Source organism: Lolium perenne, chromosome 5 (assembly GCF_019359855.2).
Source record: "Lolium perenne isolate Kyuss_39 chromosome 5, Kyuss_2.0, whole genome shotgun sequence".
NCBI classification, from domain to species: domain Eukaryota; kingdom Viridiplantae; phylum Streptophyta; class Magnoliopsida; order Poales; family Poaceae; genus Lolium; species Lolium perenne.
This window is the reverse complement of record NC_067248.2, coordinates 182,632,952-182,650,915: the sequence shown is the minus strand read 5'-3', so window position 1 is coordinate 182,650,915 and position 17,964 is coordinate 182,632,952. Positions and strand designations below refer to the sequence as shown.

Below are 17,964 nucleotides of genomic sequence, written 5' to 3'. Positions count from 1 at the left end.
AGGGCAGCAAAAGGGGAAAAGAAGCAAATCGAATGACTCGATTTCGCTGTCCCTGACTTGCAGGACCGGGTAAGAAAAGGAAGACGCTCGGTGCGTCCGCGCAGCATCCGTGGAGACGCAAACCTAGCGCATATTTTGCAGGTTTGCGTCGCCGCGGATGGCCCGATCACTTTGCGTCATTCCGCTGGAGCAGTACCCAAACGCATTTTCAATTACAGCGGACGCAAACGGTCGCTCAATGTTTGTTTATATCACCTTGTTGGAGATACCCTAAGGACATAAGAAATGTTCGCAAAGCCGGCCTTGACACGGACGATCGACGCGTCTTCTTATTACGGATAACAGTTGTCCTGGTAAAACGAGGTGAGCTCGAATTTTTTTGCATTACATCGGCCACCAAAACTGCAGCGTAGCAGTCAAGCAGAGGACTGCCTATATTGGCCGTTGCAGCGGTTGGGTTGGTGTTTGCGTAGACCATGCCGGCGCCTGCGTTGGTTGGAAACTTGGAACCAACGGCGGAGCCAGTAAAAAAGAAGACACCACTCGTGCTAGATATTTTATGAGATTTTTTTTTTGAAACGGCGGTACTTCTTCACCGATTTATTGATTAAGCTGGCATTTTTTCTGTGATGAACCATCAAAAGTTGAGAAAGAAAAAGGAACAGGTGATACATGGGTACAATAGATGAATGGGACGATTGCTGCATTTTGTACCTAAAGGTATAATTGATGCAACTTCATGTGCACCTCACAACGATTAGAGTATCTCCAGTCGCGTCCCCCAAACCGTTCCCTAAACCGCGCCGGATCGAGCGTTTGCGGGACGTGTTTTATTCGTGCCGTGTTTGGGGGACGTCGCTCCCCAGTCGCGTCCCCCAAATAAAATTTTGAAAGTTTTAAACTTGTGCGAGATTCGATTAAATTCATCCAAACTTGGCATATATTACATAGATTCGAACTAGATTCGACTAAATTTAAACTAAACCTAATCTAGTACTACTTGCGGCGGCCGGAGGCGTCGTACTACTGATGGAAGTTGTACATGTCGTCGGTGACGACCTCCTGCTTGACGCGCTCGTCGGGCCCGTCGATGGGCTCGTCCTTCACCAGGCCGCTTGGCCCTGCCTTGCCGTCGTCGGTGAGGTCCACGAGCGGCTTGCCGGAGTCACGGATGGACATGGTGATCGCCGTCTCGACGTCGCCCCTCCGTGCCCGGCATCGGCAGCCGCGGGATGCCAATGCCGTTCATGGCCATCTTCCAACCGCCGCTGCTTGGCAGGCGCATATCCGGCGGGACAGGATATCCCGCGTGGTACAACGCCCACGCCTCCTTCACGGTTAGACTGCCGCGGCCGAAGCCGTTCGCCGCGGCGATCTTGCGGGAGGACGAGGACGACATTGCTTGGAGCGGCGAGGAGAAGATCTAGGGGCGGCGAGGAGAAGGTTTGGGAGCGGTGAGAGATTGGGACGAACCGACCTCTTAATGTACAGCAGCGACATCGGGTGGTTACACGCAATAACGCCAGCGCGGACGGCCACACGGCCATGCACGACGAGACGCGTCCCTGCGTCGCCTGGGAAAACTGGGATGCCATTAACGTCGCTTGACCAAAGGTAGACGACGGGGTTTTAGGCTTCCGAGCCGCTAACGGGTCGGGCCCGCGTCGCTTCGCCTCGCTTTTCGGTGCGTCCGGCGTCCCCGGGGCGTCCCCTGTGGGGCGGGGATGGGCTCGGGGCGCCAGACACCGTATCGGGGGGCGCCGGACAAAAATCGGCTTTGGGGGACGCGGCTGGGAACGTTTTTTTGTCCGACGCGCCCCAAATCGCTTTGGGGGACACGACTGGAGATGTTCTTAGGGCTTCTCTGTCGTCAGATCTCTCCATCTGCACATCTTTTCGGTTCATTCTGGGCAGAAGCGAGCGTGTTGGTTGGCTGCGTTGTGCGTGGGCGCTTTCCTCCCGCTAGGTAAAGCCATGAAACGGCCGTGTTTTACCTGCTTCTGGCTGCACGCGGGTCCCATTTACGACCGGGTCTGTTCGTCGGTCACTGCGGGTGGGTTTCCAGTTGGCACGCGTGGCTGCGGGCGTAGAGGTCGTCCATCCACCCCTAGGCCGCCGGTCTCCTCCGTAACACAGCCGCCCGTGAGGGATCCTCCCCCCATCTCATTTCCCTCTTCGTTGTGCATGATGGATGGACAGACTCCGCCTCCTTCACCCTCTAATTTTTTTCCGGAGCAGAAGGTGGCATGTTCATTCGCGAGGTCGAGCTGGGGCTGGATCTGGTGGTAAACGTAGCTGTAGTTGTTTTCCTTGCCTTGTCTTCTTCTGACTTCTTAACATTGTCTGTATTTCTTTCTGTTTTATGCATAGGCAATGAATGAGGGCAGAATTTATGAGTGATGTAGAGGATTTGGAGCTGATGTTATAATGACATTAGTATCATGCCAAAATGGTAAGCCTTCAGCGTTTTGTATTGAGGTATCTTTTCATGATTACTTGGTGGCCTCCTTAGTTATATTTTGGTTGTGCTACAAATTGTATGATCTGAACGCTGCTGTGAGGCACTTCAAAAGCTTGGTAAACATTATGGCATTGTTTTCAACATTCAAGGAGACGAACCTCTTATTGAACCAGAGATAATAGATGGTGTGGTTATGGCATTGCAGGTGGTTATGAAACTATAATCTTGCTATTTCCTCTGTTCCTTTTTATAAGACGTTTGGAAAACCATTGTAGGCTGCCAAAACATCTTATAAAAGGAACAAATGTTGTATTTCTTAGTCCTTGCTGAATTAAATAGTTTATCTGAAGTGGTTGCCGACTTGCCGTGGAATCTCCAATATGCTGACTTGCATGATTATAGTTGGATATCTTTGTTTCTCCGGATCTATTCTTGTATATATGCCTAAAAGGTGTTTGGAATAAAACTTGCAAGGGAAGATTAATCTATGTGATATCTTTTGTATGTTTACTCAGTAATTTTCTGCTTTTCTGAAATTTTGCCCCAATTAACGATAGCATCTCAAGTTTTTAGTCTAGATGTTTGCAATTGGTACAGGAATACGGATCTTCATGTGTGATGCAATCACTTTTTGATAATTGAGAAAGCTGTGCAAGAGGTGCGGTTTATGGTCTGCAAAAAGCTGGATATGATCTCAGAAAGGTATGTCCGTTTCATCCATGAAACAGTCTAAGACCATGTGGCCTTGAGAATTTTTTTGAGAGATGTTATGTATGTGAGGTCTCCTCTCACTCTCTCAGGTAGTACAAGGATACTTAATTTGGTAGCATCATGTGTAGTTTCCATGTTCATATCATTTATCATTCTACGTTTCACTACCAATGCATATTCTTATTTTAGTCATCTGTAACATTCTTCCTTTTTTATATTCATATTCCTTTTTTTATAATTTAGTCATCTGTAACATTCTGCCAACTAGATATTATTGTAAGGATCAGTACGGCCTCAGACATCATACTTGTCCAGGCCATGTAATAATATGTATAGTTGGGTAAATTCATGTTTCATATTTAGTGCACTAAATCTTCCATGTTCTCCTTGTATTCATTATTGATAAGTGTAAGTTACTAAAATTTCAGCTTTGTTGACATTGACAAGGGGATGTGAACCTGCAGTTCTCCACGAATGATGAGGCCACCGTGAGAGAGAGAAGTTTCATGTTTTGGTATCATTCTGTCCCCTTCTTGGCCTCTCGCAAGTCCTTTTTTTTTTAATTTTGTCATTGTTCCGTCGACACTGCTAATTCTGTGGTGGATTTGACTTCAATATTTTTTATTTATCCTACTACCTTATTATCACTTAACTATTGTAATAATTGGAAGTCTGCTTATGTTTTATCATGTAATTGAGAGCATAGTTTTGGCATATCTCCGAATTCATTAATATTTCAGCGAAGAGATGGCCTGACCTCTGATTTCGGTACTGATAAAAAGTCTTTGTATTCTATGCGTTTAAATATATGCTTTGGGCTGACTAAAGAAATGGATATGGTAGGAACTTATGAAGCTGGAATAATTATACTTGTACCTATACCTGTGCTTCTACCATTTGACCATTTGCCTGCCTACTTTCTGTTCTTATTTTTTGTTCAACTGAATCCTGTTGAGTAACATGGTACCCTTCTACAGACCCATATTTCTTTGATTGGATTGCAGTGAAAGAATTATTGTGCAGTTCTTAGAGAATTAATGTATTATTTAAATTCAATGGGTGCATTTTAGTAAATTGCGCATATCTTGATCGTTGTTGTTGCAAGTGGCTTGGTGAGAAGAGATGGATAATATGGGGCGGTTATATGCTTGCCTGACATGCACACTGATGCATGGTGCAGATGGACAAGCATATGCACACCAATGTGCCTCTTTCTATTGTTTTTTTATAAAATAGATTTATCCTTAAAAGGAACAAATTTGGTACATTATTTCTCTCTATTGTAGTAAATTTATATATAAAAATTGCAAAAAGTTCAGTTCGTACTAAAATTTGCATTTTAGTTTTCAGAAATTAATTGAATATGAAGCCAGCTACTCAGATGCGTCCAATCTATATTTATTATGGGGGTCTTTCATTTTGCTTCGGATGGCTTCTTTGCCAGCTAATGGAAATAATATCTTTACTGTTGTTTCTTGGCTGAACTTTTCCCATATCATGAAGTTGAGCTTTTTCGAAAGATAGTGTTTGCGTGGCAATTTTTCATGTGTTGGCTATAAATTGGTTCAACTCTTCCTATGTCATTGCGGCTCTGAAGTGATTTTTTACTCTGGACCATGTACAGGTCGAACATGCCGTTTGGGTGTGAGCGCTTCAGGTTTTATGCAGTGAGGAGTTGGACATTGAAATTTCAATTTTGATTCTGTGATGACCTGATGACCCTAGAGAGTCAAGTTTACTCCGATGACAAATACAAGGGTAAAGGTATCTTGAGGTAAATCAACTCAGAAGCTTTGATTCCTCTACATGTGTTCGAGCTACATGAACTAATACATGATATTTAAGATCTTCCAGTATTATATTACTAATTACTCTGTTCTTTTCATTCTAACGCTATTTCTTAATCCAAGTTCATTTTCTCTTTTAAAGCTTTGGCATTCGGCATCCAAATGATTTTTTAGTTTGATGACTGGTCCACTGGAAGAGATATGGTGCAAATTGATGCAGTAATTCGTGTGATGTTTTGCGGGTTTGTAGCTCTGTCTGTAGCATGAGTATGACTCAGGTTGTAGAAAATGAATTCTTCAGAAAAGTGGCAGGTGCATAGCCAATTATAGCTTTACATCGAACTCTATGGAAACCAAGATATATTAGCCCATATTTAGGTTTTGGTTTATCATATTTCAAATTTCCAATACATGCCTAGATAGTGGCTTAGAACTAGATGCAATAGATACAGTGTATATGTGAAAACTTTTACTTCTCTTCTGCTATTTGACATGGACTATGTTATGGTTGATCGATTGTGTAGGTTCACGCTTTATGGTCGCATAATTTATGTTGTACATAATTTCTAGGCTTCATTCTTTAGATTCAGGCTTCGCGCTTATACTTTATTTGTCAGGAACCTACGACACTAATTAACAGAACCAGAGTTGCAAAATTATCTTTGGTCACTGGCTGTTTGGATTCCTGGCTGTGAGAGCTTCATCCAACCTGTTTGTTTTTCCAAGTCCTATTTATCTATGCCTACAGGATATTCGGCATAAATCCAAGCAGGTTGTTCTCATATGTAGGTGACACTTCTAACTTCTCATTTGCAAAAATATCTTGCTCTTTATTTGGATGGATGGCCTTTTTATTATGTAATAAAAGTGTTTAGTCTATGGTTTCTTCACGCTAGAAATTTTATTATGTACAGAGTGCACATATCAATGTTATGAACTAATGGACAATTATTTTTAGAGTGATGCCATTTCAATTTCTTACCAATTAACTCGCATAATTAAGACACAGACCCTAAAAAAGACGCACACCCATAAAGAGGAGTGTTTATAATAAATCAGTAGAGGAAAACGTACCGACCTGAAGGAGGCCGTGGCCGCCATGCCACCGGTCAAGATGGCCACAACTGTCACCTCGATGGCCACCGCCGGCGGAGCGTGGGAGCCCGGTCGACGATGCTGCAGAAATGCCGCACCATCTGCTTAGCGGTTAAGAACTCTGCTGCTTGCAGGTCCGCCCTGGAGATGAACATGCGTGTTCTGCGGGCACCAACGCGGACCGTCTTCGGCATCCACCACGCGCATATGCTGCAGCGGAACAAGCAACACCGTCCAGCTTGATGGATCTTTTTTCCTCTATGTGTTGCTGATCCACATGAAGTAATACACTAATACTCTGCCGAGGCAGTGAGACAGGCATGCGTGCGTGCTTAGCGGGGCAGAGCGGCGAGGGGATCAGGTGGTCAACGGTGCCATGGACAGATGCTGGCGATGGCCACGACTCTCTTCCAACATGGCATGGAGATGGAGCTGCGGGAATAGTAGCACGGGAAATCTTGGAACATCGAGCTCACCCACACAGTATTCTCTCGGGAGAGAGAAAGGAGGGGAGAGGGGAGGTAGGCGACTAGAGAAAATGGAGAGAGAGGAATCTTGTGCATAAGCCACTCCGGCTTGAGCTGTCCAGAGAAACAGTTGTGAACAGTTCTTTATAGCTTCCACTGTCCTAGCTTATTGTCTAAGTTGTATGATGAAAAGTCTATAGTACGCTCGAAATGAATTTCTATGCTCACAAACTGTTTTAGAGTTCTTTTGTACTGTTTAATTTTGCATATATGGTCATAACGCAATTTTGTATAATGTATTTTCCTAGCGAAAGGCACAAATAATGTGGTCTCCTATTACAGTATAGGAGGAGATCGTTGTTAGCTGAATGAAAGCTAAAAGTGTCGAGTCAGTTGCGTCTCGTTCCCTGCAAGTCCCAGGATCAAGCCGTACATAATTTGCTACTGATCTCATCAATGCTTGCTAGGATAGAATCGGAGATAGGCAGCTTGCCTCGTCGCAGCAAGAGAGGCGGGAGATGCAGGTCAGTCGGATACAGGAGCGCTGGCGAACGGCTACAGCAGATCGAGCCCCGGCCGGCAAGCTCAGCTCAGCTCGAACCGGGAGGACGAGCTAGGGGCAGGCCGCGCCGCCACGGGCTACCCCTCCGCCGCCATGGAATAGAACCGGGGTCAGGCGGGGATACTTTTGGCGGCGTCGGGTGACAGATGGCTGCGGCGGAGGTGTACTAGCAGGAGCCAGGAGGACGAGGAACACTAGATCGGGATTAGAACCAGATAAATGAGCTGGACGCTTCGGTAAAAGTACTTGCACGCGGTGGCATTTACATGTAAATCGCGACGAAAAATGGGGCATAGACATATACCGTTTCGGACAGAGCTCAAGAAGCTGCCCAAAGCTGGGGTACCCCAGCTTCCTCCAATCGTGAAGAAATCAGATACCTGTTTGGGCAGCTGGAGCTGGATGGCTTGTCAAATGTAAAACTATTGTTTGGCAAACTATTCAGCTGGAGCTGGATGGCTGGTCAAATGTAAAATTGTTGTTTGGCGAACTGCATCCAGGACGGCTGGTAGACTGGTCAAATATAAAATAGAAAATAATAACAAAAATATTATTTTCCTTATTATTTAATAATAAAAAAATATTATCTTCCTTATTATTTTCTATTTAAAATATTTTACTATAAAATATGAATTAACTAAGAATCTGAATTTTTCTCAAGATGCAAAAATATATCATTTTGCGCTAAAGGAGCGGTGGGGGATAACGCAAACTTTTGAACTGCTATTTGTAAGTGAGAAGCCACGGGGAAGCTGTGGGAAGTACCCCGGGACGTGCTTATAGGCTTCAAGTGTAAATGTGAGAAGTGCTTGTAGAAGCCCATGCCTAGAAGTTAGGTGTTTGGCTGGGCTTGTGCTTTTAAAGACCCAAAAGCAGTAAAAGCTCAAGCTCCAGTCCAAACAATCGAGTTCATTTCAGTTTGAGCTTATTTTCACCCCTAAGGTGCTGAGAAGCTCCAAAAGAAGAATTGTGCCTTAAGATGCTATGTGTGGGGTTCTTGGGAAGGCTCCTTTCCCCTCGGGTCACCTCGCGCGGGCGGCTCCAGGGCGACCAAACCCTAGGCAAGAAACCACCCAAATCCCCCCTTCCCTAGCCGCTGCCGGAGCTTGCGGTGGCGGCCATGCCCGGCCGTCGAAGGCGGCAGGTGAGAGCAGCGCGCCCCGAAGGGTCCCCTACGCGCGAAGGCGGGACGTCACCCGGGCGGCGCGGGTGGTGGGTGTGTCCGGCGGCGCGTCCTGGCAGGGCCTTGCCGGCACACGGCAATGGGCGTGGAGGTACGAAGGAGGAGGATCTCAGCGAGGTCGGCAGCAGGCTGCCGCATGGAGCGACGATGCGAGCTGGTGGTGGCGGCGCGAGTCCAAGGTGGTCGTGGCGGTGGCAAGGAGGCTCGGTCAGGAAGAGTCCAGGCGAGCAGAGGCGGGCCGCCTGACGGTGCGAGCGTGCGTCGGTTTCCCACGGTGGCGACCGGCGGGGAGGGTGGAGGAGTGGGCGCGGGCCCGATCTGGACTTCTGCGGGTCCAATCTGGGCTATCGGGCCCAGATCTGGCTGGTGGTAGGAGTTGCTGCTACTGTGGGCCGTCTGCCTGGAGTTGGCGATAGCCTCGGCGGGCGGTTCTGCCCCGTGCCGGTGGAGAGGGAGGCTATCTTTTCCTTGCAGAGTCGGAGTTGGAGGTGAAAGATGGACCATGTCCTCGGCCGTGTGGTGTGTCGGAGTCCATAGATCTACGACAACAACGGGGAGGAGCTGCGGTGACGGCGGTGTGAGGCTTCTTGGACGGCGTGGTCCAACCCTCGAAGGTGCGGGATGCGCGATGGCATGGATGAAAATCTCGCCCGATCTTGGTCGGGCCGGCGGCGATGACACCCACGGGTGTCGTTTTTCCCTCGTTGGAGGCGTCGCCGAGGGGTTTCGACATCTTATGCGCTCTCTCGTGGTGTTGGTGTTGTCTCCGAGCGAAAGTCTAGATTCAGAGTTGGATCGGCGTGATAGCGGCGTCCTCGGCGTCGTTCCTCTGTTGGGAGTATCGCGTTTGGAGACACGGTTTGGAGGTCCTAGGTTACGCTCCTCCGGTGCTCGCCGCTGCCCAAGACTATTCTTCAGGGGCGCAATGGACACCATCATCGGCGAGTCCTTGATCAGGCTTCCTGGGGTTGTCCGAGTCCCGCCGTCTATCTCTTCAGATGGTGCGTCGACAAGGAGTGTCCTTTTTGGAGGGTTTGTTCTTCGGAAGCGTTCGATGTTGGTCGTGACGCGGCTTTGTAGTTTAGCTTAGGTCAGGCTCTTCTAGGTTTTTTTGTTGTCGTGTTTGTGGTGGCTGTCTTCGGACTAGCCGGTGTGGAGTAAAGTGAGTTCGTGCTACGCTCGTTGTTTGCAGCGATTTGTAGTCTTTTTGTATTCAAATTTCTGCCTTCTATAAAGATATGGTACTCCGAACTCGCAAAAAAAAATGCTATGTGTGTCCAAGAACAGCACTTTCATATCTCATAGTGGTGTAACACGGGTTGTATACGGCCATGATTCAGCTAAATTTAATTATCGTTTTCCTGGCATTTGAGACGCTTATGGGAAAAGTAGTGCTCTTTTAAAATATTGTCTTCTTATGAGTGTCAGGTTTATTTTAAGTTTTACTCATATCTTCTCTTACTTCCGTTCAGCACTAAAGTGTTGAACATATCATGCATGCCTCCATTTTATTCTATTCATGTTACAACTTTCATCTATATTTGTTTATTCCCTGAAAAACAGGTTAATAGTTACATTTTTTTACTATACAAAATAAGGCAGGTGTGCAAATGGCCTGAGTTATATAATTGTAAACATCCTATTATTCAAATCCAAGATTTCATATCAGTATGTGCTCCTGTTATTGAAAGGCAAGATTTTTCTATAGGTTTTTAATAAGGATCAATGCTGAAGCGACTATTTTCTTGCACTTATATACTTCTGCCTCGCCCCTGATTTCCATGGCCGGTTGGCGGCCCTCGTCCAGGAGCTCAGCCTCCTTTGGAGGCCCTCATCAACCCTGCGCTGGTGCTCGCCGTCACTTATTGTAATGTCCCAGGTTTAGAGACGATCGAGGGGTAGATTTTAGAAAGGGATGTGCATTGCATCGTAAATTCCGGGGAAATTTCGCGCTTTTAAAACAAAACTGCATCAAAGAGGGACATGTTTCTCTCTCGACATCTTACAGGGTTAGGGTTTCGAGAGTGCGACAAACTTGTTCCTACTCAATTACATTAGGGTTTTGAGAAGAGAGAAGAGATATTACATCACAATCTTAAGTTGCATGATTGAATTCAAAATTAAGTTGCATGATTGAATTCAAACCAAATTTGAATTTGAATCTCAAATTCAAACATCAAATTGATATTCCATAATTCAAACTTGAGATAATTCAATAAACAATTATAAGTAAATGAATATAAATAGTACAACACTTAGATAAAGCTCATTAAGGAAAATTTGAGCTTTATTGATAAACACATATAATACATTGTCATTTACAATATCCAGATTAGAAATATGAAATATTACAACACATTACACAAAGTGGAAAGAAATAGAAAAGAAAAATAAAAGAAAAGTACAAGGTAAGATTCTATCCTAAATACTACAAAGTAATCTTCATTTGAACTTGGATTGGATGATCTTCATGTCCATTTGGATCATCAGATTGATCCCTGCATAAATCAAAGCCAAATCAAGTTATGCCAAGTGGCATAGGTTAGAAAGAAATGGAAATGGTGGATAATACCAAGCTCTGCCGAGCTGATCCACTCTCACAGCCAAGTGCAAAGTATCAGGATACACATACACACAGCCTGCTCACAAGGCTGTGTGCATGGAGCACAGCACACACACACAGCTAGTGAGTCACCAACACATGCCAGGCCCTGTTGTCGACCAGAGAAGAAGAAGAAGATCATATAAAAGCTTTTCACAGCCCAAAACCCTAGCCATTAGCTTCATCCATCGACAGGCAACAGGGTAAGTCATAAGATACCAAGAACAGCTCAAGAACACCAAGAACAGGTGAACAGCTAGAGCTGTTTCACTTATTCCCCAATCACTAGAAAATAAACCAAGATATCAAGCTTGCAAGGAGGAGCAGGGCAAGCCAAGAACTCAATCAGCAGCTGAACCTCTACACCAACACCCATTTCTAGGAGCTGGAGTGAGGTATACACATAGAATCATGAGCACACATCTGTCTTGCTCATAAATAAGCATGTGCATCAATCACACACAAGCAAAAGGGTGTGAGTACCCAGTTTATATCATCATCTGGCTACTAAGCCTTTTGGTGCAAGCAAACTAGAGAACAGTCAGAAGGAAATTACCAAGGGAACATTGGTATGACAACATGGTGACATACCAGAGAAATCCAACCTGGATTAATCCCTAACTAGCCATTCAAAATCATCTAGCACCTAAAGCCAAGCAAGCCATCAGACAGAAAGACAGATTATGTCTATTCTTGTTGTCAACAGCAAAGGTAACTGGAAAACCAACAAGGATTCTTCCAGTGAGATATTCACTAAGCCACAACAAGCCAACAAAGTTGGTGGGAGCTTCCTGAACAGCAAATTCTTGCTGTTGAGGCCACCTCAACCACAGGACTAGCCAACACTTCCAGCCCTCACATCATCACCCAAGAGGGTTCAGTATGAGCTAGGGTACCCAACCAGTGGTTGGCATCCCTCTACCTACATCAAATCCATCCATATGATCATTACTGTTAAACAGTTCACATCATTTACCCATCTAATAAAACAAGGAAATACAGATAAATAAAAGAGACAAGTAATCAAAGCACCAACATCTTGCCAGTGACCCAATGGATCACTGCAAGCATCAGATGATGCTTGAGCAAGCATCAACACACACCAGCACAGGTATGTGTGTCACACAGACACCAGGATGAGCACCAGATAGGCACAGGCAGTAAGCAAGCATGCAACCAACAAGCAAGTGATGATCATTCGATCACCAGAGCCTGCTAGAGCATGCCAAAGCATGCTAGAATCAATCACTGGCATCACACAGGAATTATATAAATTAAACAGCCACAGTTAAGCAACAATTGAATCACAGGCAAGTACATAAACCATTTTTATGATTGTATCCAGAAGCATATCATCAAGGAATTGATGTGTATGGACAACAATTAAGCAAGACCAAGCCTACCATGAGCCAGAGTCCTATAAGCATCACACAAATAGCACTGGCACTTGCAAATATGCAAGGATTCATCCCAGAAATCAAGCCAGGGGCAACTAACTAGATACACAGCATAGGTACAGTACCAGTAGCATCTCAAGACCAACCTAGCATGACAGGAGCATCATAGAATGTTCATGAGCAAGTGTTCATGAATCACAACAATATAGAAGATGAGCACAGATGCTTAGCTCAGAGAGAGGAGTATACCAGCATAAGCACAAGAACAGAACCAAGTCATGGCAGTAGAGCAATAGCAGCAGCTAGCCAGAAGAGCAGTAGTAGCACACACGCATGCATAGCAAGCACCAGCAGTAGAGCATGGCAGAGAAGGAAGAAGCAGGGGAGAAGATGGAGGCTGATACGTCTCCAACGTATCCATAATTTCTGATGTTCCATGCTTGTTTTATGACAATACTTACATGTTTTGCTTGCACTTTATGATGATTTCATGCATTTTCCGGAACTAACCTATTAACAAGATGCCACAGTGCCAGTTCCTGTTTTCTGCTGTTTTTGGTTCCAGAAAGGATGTTCGGGCAATATTCTCGGAATTGGACGAAATCAACGCCAAACATCTTATTTTTCCCGGAACCTTCCAGAAAGTCAGAGGGGGACCAGAGGGGTGCCCTGGGGGCCCCACACGTGTGGCCGGCGCGGCCCAGGAGGGGGGCGCGCCGCCCTAGTGTGAGGAGGCCCCGTGGCCCCTCCGACTCCGACTCTTCGCCTATTTAAGCCCTTTCGACCTAAAAACGCAGTACCAATTGACGAAACTCCAGAAAGACTCCAGGGGCGCCGCCGCCATCGCGAAACTTCAATTCGGGGGACAGAAGTCTCTGTTCCGGCACCCTGCCGAGACGGGGAAGTGCCCCCGGAAGCCATCTCCATCAACGCCATCGCCTCCATCATGCTCCGTGAGTAGTTCCCCCATGGACTACGGGTTCTAGCAGTAGCTAGTTGGTACTCTCTATCCCATGTACTTCAATACAATGATCTCATGAGCTGCCTTACATGATTGAGATCTATCTGATGTAATCGGTGTTGTGTTTGTTGGGATCCGATGGATGATACATTATGATTAGTCTATCTATAAAGTTTGTGAAGTTATTGTTGCTGCAATCTTGTTATGCTTAATGCTTGTCACTAGGGCCCGAGTGGCATGATCTTAGATTTGAGGTCTATACTTATTGCTTAGATTGTATCTACAAGTTGTATGCACATGTCATTGTCCGGAACCAAAGGCCCCGAAGTGACAGAAATCGGGACAACCGGAGGGGATGGCGGTGATGTGAGGATCACATGTTTTCACGGAGTGTTAATGCTTTGCTCCGGTGCTCTATTAAAAGGAGTACCTTAATATCCAGTTGATTCCCTTGAGGCCCGGCTGCCACCGGCTGGTAGGACAAAAGATGTTGTACAAGTTTCTCATTGCAGCACGTATGACTATATATGGAAAACATGCCTACATGATTAATGAATTGATGTTCTTTCTTAATGCTTTATCAATCCTATCAATTGCCCAACTGTAATTTGTTCACCCAACACTTGTCACTTGTTATTGGAGAGTTACCACTAGTGTAGATCGCTGGGAACCCCGGTCCATCTCTCACTACAAAGGAAAATATATTTTTTGACAAATCACTTTCGTCATGTATAAGCCAAAATTCGTCAACGATTACATTGGGGTGACGAATTTTGATCGTCAAGGGGTTCGTCACAGAAGCTCCGTCATAAAATATCGGGGGTGACGGTATGCTCATTTTCGTCAACGTCAAACGTTTGATTGTGACGACTTAGAAATCCGTCAACTTTTAGTGTTAATCGTTGACAGACAGATTTGTCACTAAAAATTGGGAATTTCGTCAATATCAAAATGCTAGGAAGAATCTGATTGGTCCAAAAAATCTGACATGGCCTTACATGTGGGTCCCATCATGCTGATGTGGCTGCTGACAACGTGGGTCCGACATCACTTAAGTGGATGCTGGCATGTGGGTCCAAATGGTAGTGACGTGGCATTATGTCATGTTGGAGACCCACACGGTGCGAGATTGCATTTTATTCATGACGTTATTTTGGTATTTTTGGATTTGTTTTAAAACAACTAGATGTTTTGACGCAATGAAAATCTAGAAATATATGAAGTCAAATATGCAACATATAACCGACAGATATTCACAAAAACAATTTACAAACACATAGAGTTACAGCCTGAGACTACATCAGGTCCCCAAAACTTATGAACGCTTGACATCATACTAGTATTTCAAGCATCTAAGCATCTAACAACAAAATATCAGCTTGCTTGCATGCAGCCATGATCCTCTCAACAAATTCCTCTTGACAGCAACCTTACATTCAGCTAGTACCTGCACATGTATTCATTACCAGATTAGATAATGCACAAGAATAAACAAATTATATCTCTCTTCTTTTATTTCCAGAAAGAAAGAAAATAATGAGTCTTGCTGGCATTTGCTATGTTGACAAGAATAAACTGAACATATGTGGCGGAGATACTGCAATTTAGTACCTGGTGAGATTTTGAAACGAATACCCATAGTCTTCTCCAATGTGCAGCCAATCCGGCGAAATCTTATAAACTCACCCCAATCATGATGGGCTATTCTGCAACTAAAAAATTATCGTCATTAGACTGTCACACAATTGTATTAGACCAGAGGAAATAGAAGTGTACTGTAATTAAAGGGGCTACAAAACACAAGTGGGTCGGTGGCACTTACTTTTACTTCCATGACAGACCAAGCATAGACAAAGGAAAGGGAAGTGTGAGTGTTTCCAAGTCTGCCTTTCAAACTGTTGTCGAGCTATGACAATTGGATTCAGAAGGACCTGATCAACATATGCAGAGGATCAGTTCTTTTTGCTTTTTTCATAAAATCACACAACAGATGGATTGATACAAAAATGAAAAAACAAAAGAAATAGATGTATGTTGGTAACCTCACTTCCAAATAAGCACAACCATGTAGTTTTGGGGTTTCGCAATAGTAAACCTGAAAAAAAATACGTGTAACATGAGTTCCACATATATCTCATCTTAAGACTGTAACTCATCCAACATGAGTTGCACAAACCTGTACGTGCTACTGCATTTCAGCATGTCTGGATCAACTGAGTCATAACAACAGTACATGATTAAGGGTAACAGCTAATAGTACTTACATTTTGCAATCTTCGCTAACCAGCGGATGAGTTAACTACCAAGACGCGCTTGCGGATGGCCCAAGGACCTGAAAAAAGAGGTTAAGGACGTGAGGCTGCTGCTGCCACAACTGAGTATCTCCTGATGACATAACTAAGCCCACCGTCCATGGCAGCGACCGAATCAATGGGAAATTTGTGAACACAAACCGGAGAGGGAGGAAGACAGCACGTACCAGGTCGACGGTGGTCGGGGCAGAGGAAGCCGCCGTGCTTGTGGCTGGGAACAGCGAGTTTGGGCGGCCTGCAGGATTGAGGGGACGCGGAAGGAGGCCACCCTGTGCGGCTTCCGTCCGACATGGTCGCCGACGAGGCCGGCGCTGGCTGCCCCTCGAGCTCCACACGCCTAAAAAAGTAGATCAAACGGTGAGTGGTGAGGAGGCCGCCGTACCTTGCACATCCCGCGAGAGGGGGTCGGACGAATGCACCTCGGCCGCCGCAATCCGTCGGTGGCGGCGTGGGTGACGAAGGCCTTCCATGGCGTTCGTGCCCTGGTGGCCGGCGTGCAGCGCCCTCCCAGCAGCACGGCGCCGAGGGAGAAGGGATCCGTCGACGGAGCGGCGGCTTGATCTGGATCGTGGTGGCGTGGTCTGCATAGCGCAAGGAGAGAAAGGAGGAGGGAGGTGGGTGGAGCGTGGACGGCGGCGCAGAAGGATCGTGGGTGCGGTTGGCTTTAGGGTTTAGGTGCGGCGCTGCGTCTATGTGTACGGACGGATGGGACGCGATCTTAGGCGGACGTTCAGATGGCGTATTTGGGGGGCAATCCGTGGGAGGCAAATCATTGCGTTCTGATTGGCCCGACACAATGACGCTGGATCAAGGATTTAACAAATAATTTGAAAATTCAGTTTGGCAAAATTGTTTTCCATGCCAAGACACACATATGTGTCAAATATGAGCACTTTATTACAAACTATGACACGGGAATGACCATACGTTAATCATTTGGTTTGAAACCTATAGGTGATTATAGGTGATAGTCATTTTTGTGAATGATATTTTTGAAACATTTTCAAAATTTAAGTTTATCATTTATACTAGCAACTAGTACACATAAAAGGATCACATGCCAAGGGATTTCTTTTTTGAGTTAGTTTTCACTTTATTTGATTTTTTTAAACATGGTCAAAATGGTTACGATGGCTATTCATTGAAAAGGGACGATTTTTTCAAAACTATCAATGGTTCTGTGATATAATCAATACTTATGTACCTTAAAGTGATTTTTGGAAATTTTTTAAAGCAAACCATCACACACTTGTATTTCAAATTTGAATTACTTTCATAAAATCGACATAAAGTCATTTATATAGGCGAAATTAGATAGAAAGAGAGAAAAATCCTAGGAACGATCCTGAAAATATGGACTACTTTGCTTGAAAATTGTACTGGTGCCATTTTGCACCATTTTTTGTACTTGCTTCACAAAAGAGTCATTTTTGGCACTTAGAAAATGAAAAAAAAATGAAATTTCTATAAATAATATGAAAATTCACTTTGGCAACATTGTTTCTCATGTCAAGATACACCTATGTGCCAAATATGGGCACTTTATCACAAACTATGCCACAAGAATCGCCATACCTTGGTCATTTGATTAAAACCTATAGATGTTTATACATGATATTCCTTCTTGTGAATAATATTTTTGAAAGGTTTGTCAAAACTGATGTTTATCATTTATCCTAGCTTCTACTACACATAAAGGGACCCCATGCCAAAGGATTTATTTTTTTGAGTTTGTTTTCACATTTTTTTTTTGAAAGCATGGTCAAAATGGTTAGGATAACTATTCATTGAAAAGGGTCAATTTTTACAAAACTATCAATGGTTCTGTGATATAATCACTACTTGCGTATCTTAAAATTATTTTTTCAAAAAATTAAGAGAAACCATCACACGCTTGTAGTTCAAATTTGAATTAATTTTGAAAAATTGACATAAAGTCATTTAAATAAGCGAAATTAGGTAGAAAGAGAGAAAAATCCTAATAATTCGGGATGATCCTTCAAATATGGACTAATTTCCGTGAAAATTGTACTGGTGCCATTTTGCGCCATGTTTTTCGTACTTGCTTCACAAAAAAGTCATTTTTGGCACTTAGAAAATGCAAAAAATGATTTTTCTATAAATAATATAAAAATTCACTTTGGCAACATTGTTTCTCATGTCAAGATACACCTATGTGTCAAATATGGGAACTTTATCGTAAACTATGCCAAAAGAATGGGATTTATCTATTGTTTTTTATTTATTGCCATGCTGCATAGAAATATTTTTATTGAGCCTAATACGGAAATAAATCTTGGGTTCGAGTCCCCAATTCTCTAACTTTTATTCCATTTTCTAGTAATTGTCTCGCTCCATACAAACTAGAAAATTATTCCGTATCCAACTAAATCAAATTGTGTCAATTGGTGCACTGGTTTCTTAAC

The 17,964-nt window shown here is 44.3% G+C and overlaps 2 long non-coding RNA genes across 2 annotated transcripts; both read right to left on the bottom strand.

Moving 5' to 3' along the window:
- Nucleotides 1-14,459: 14,459 nt before the first annotated feature.
- On the bottom strand, nucleotides 14,460-15,192 carry LOC127298091 (uncharacterized). Its single transcript, XR_007849601.1, has 3 exons — nucleotides 15,049-15,192; nucleotides 14,838-14,938; nucleotides 14,460-14,673 (listed from the first exon to the last, which is right to left on the bottom strand). It is a non-coding gene; the product is annotated as an uncharacterized lncRNA (long non-coding RNA).
- A 41-nt stretch (nucleotides 15,193-15,233) lies between these two features.
- On the bottom strand, nucleotides 15,234-15,870 carry LOC127298090 (uncharacterized). Its single transcript, XR_007849600.1, has 3 exons — nucleotides 15,706-15,870; nucleotides 15,491-15,558; nucleotides 15,234-15,321 (listed from the first exon to the last, which is right to left on the bottom strand). It is a non-coding gene; the product is annotated as an uncharacterized lncRNA (long non-coding RNA).
- Nucleotides 15,871-17,964: the final 2,094 nt, after the last annotated feature.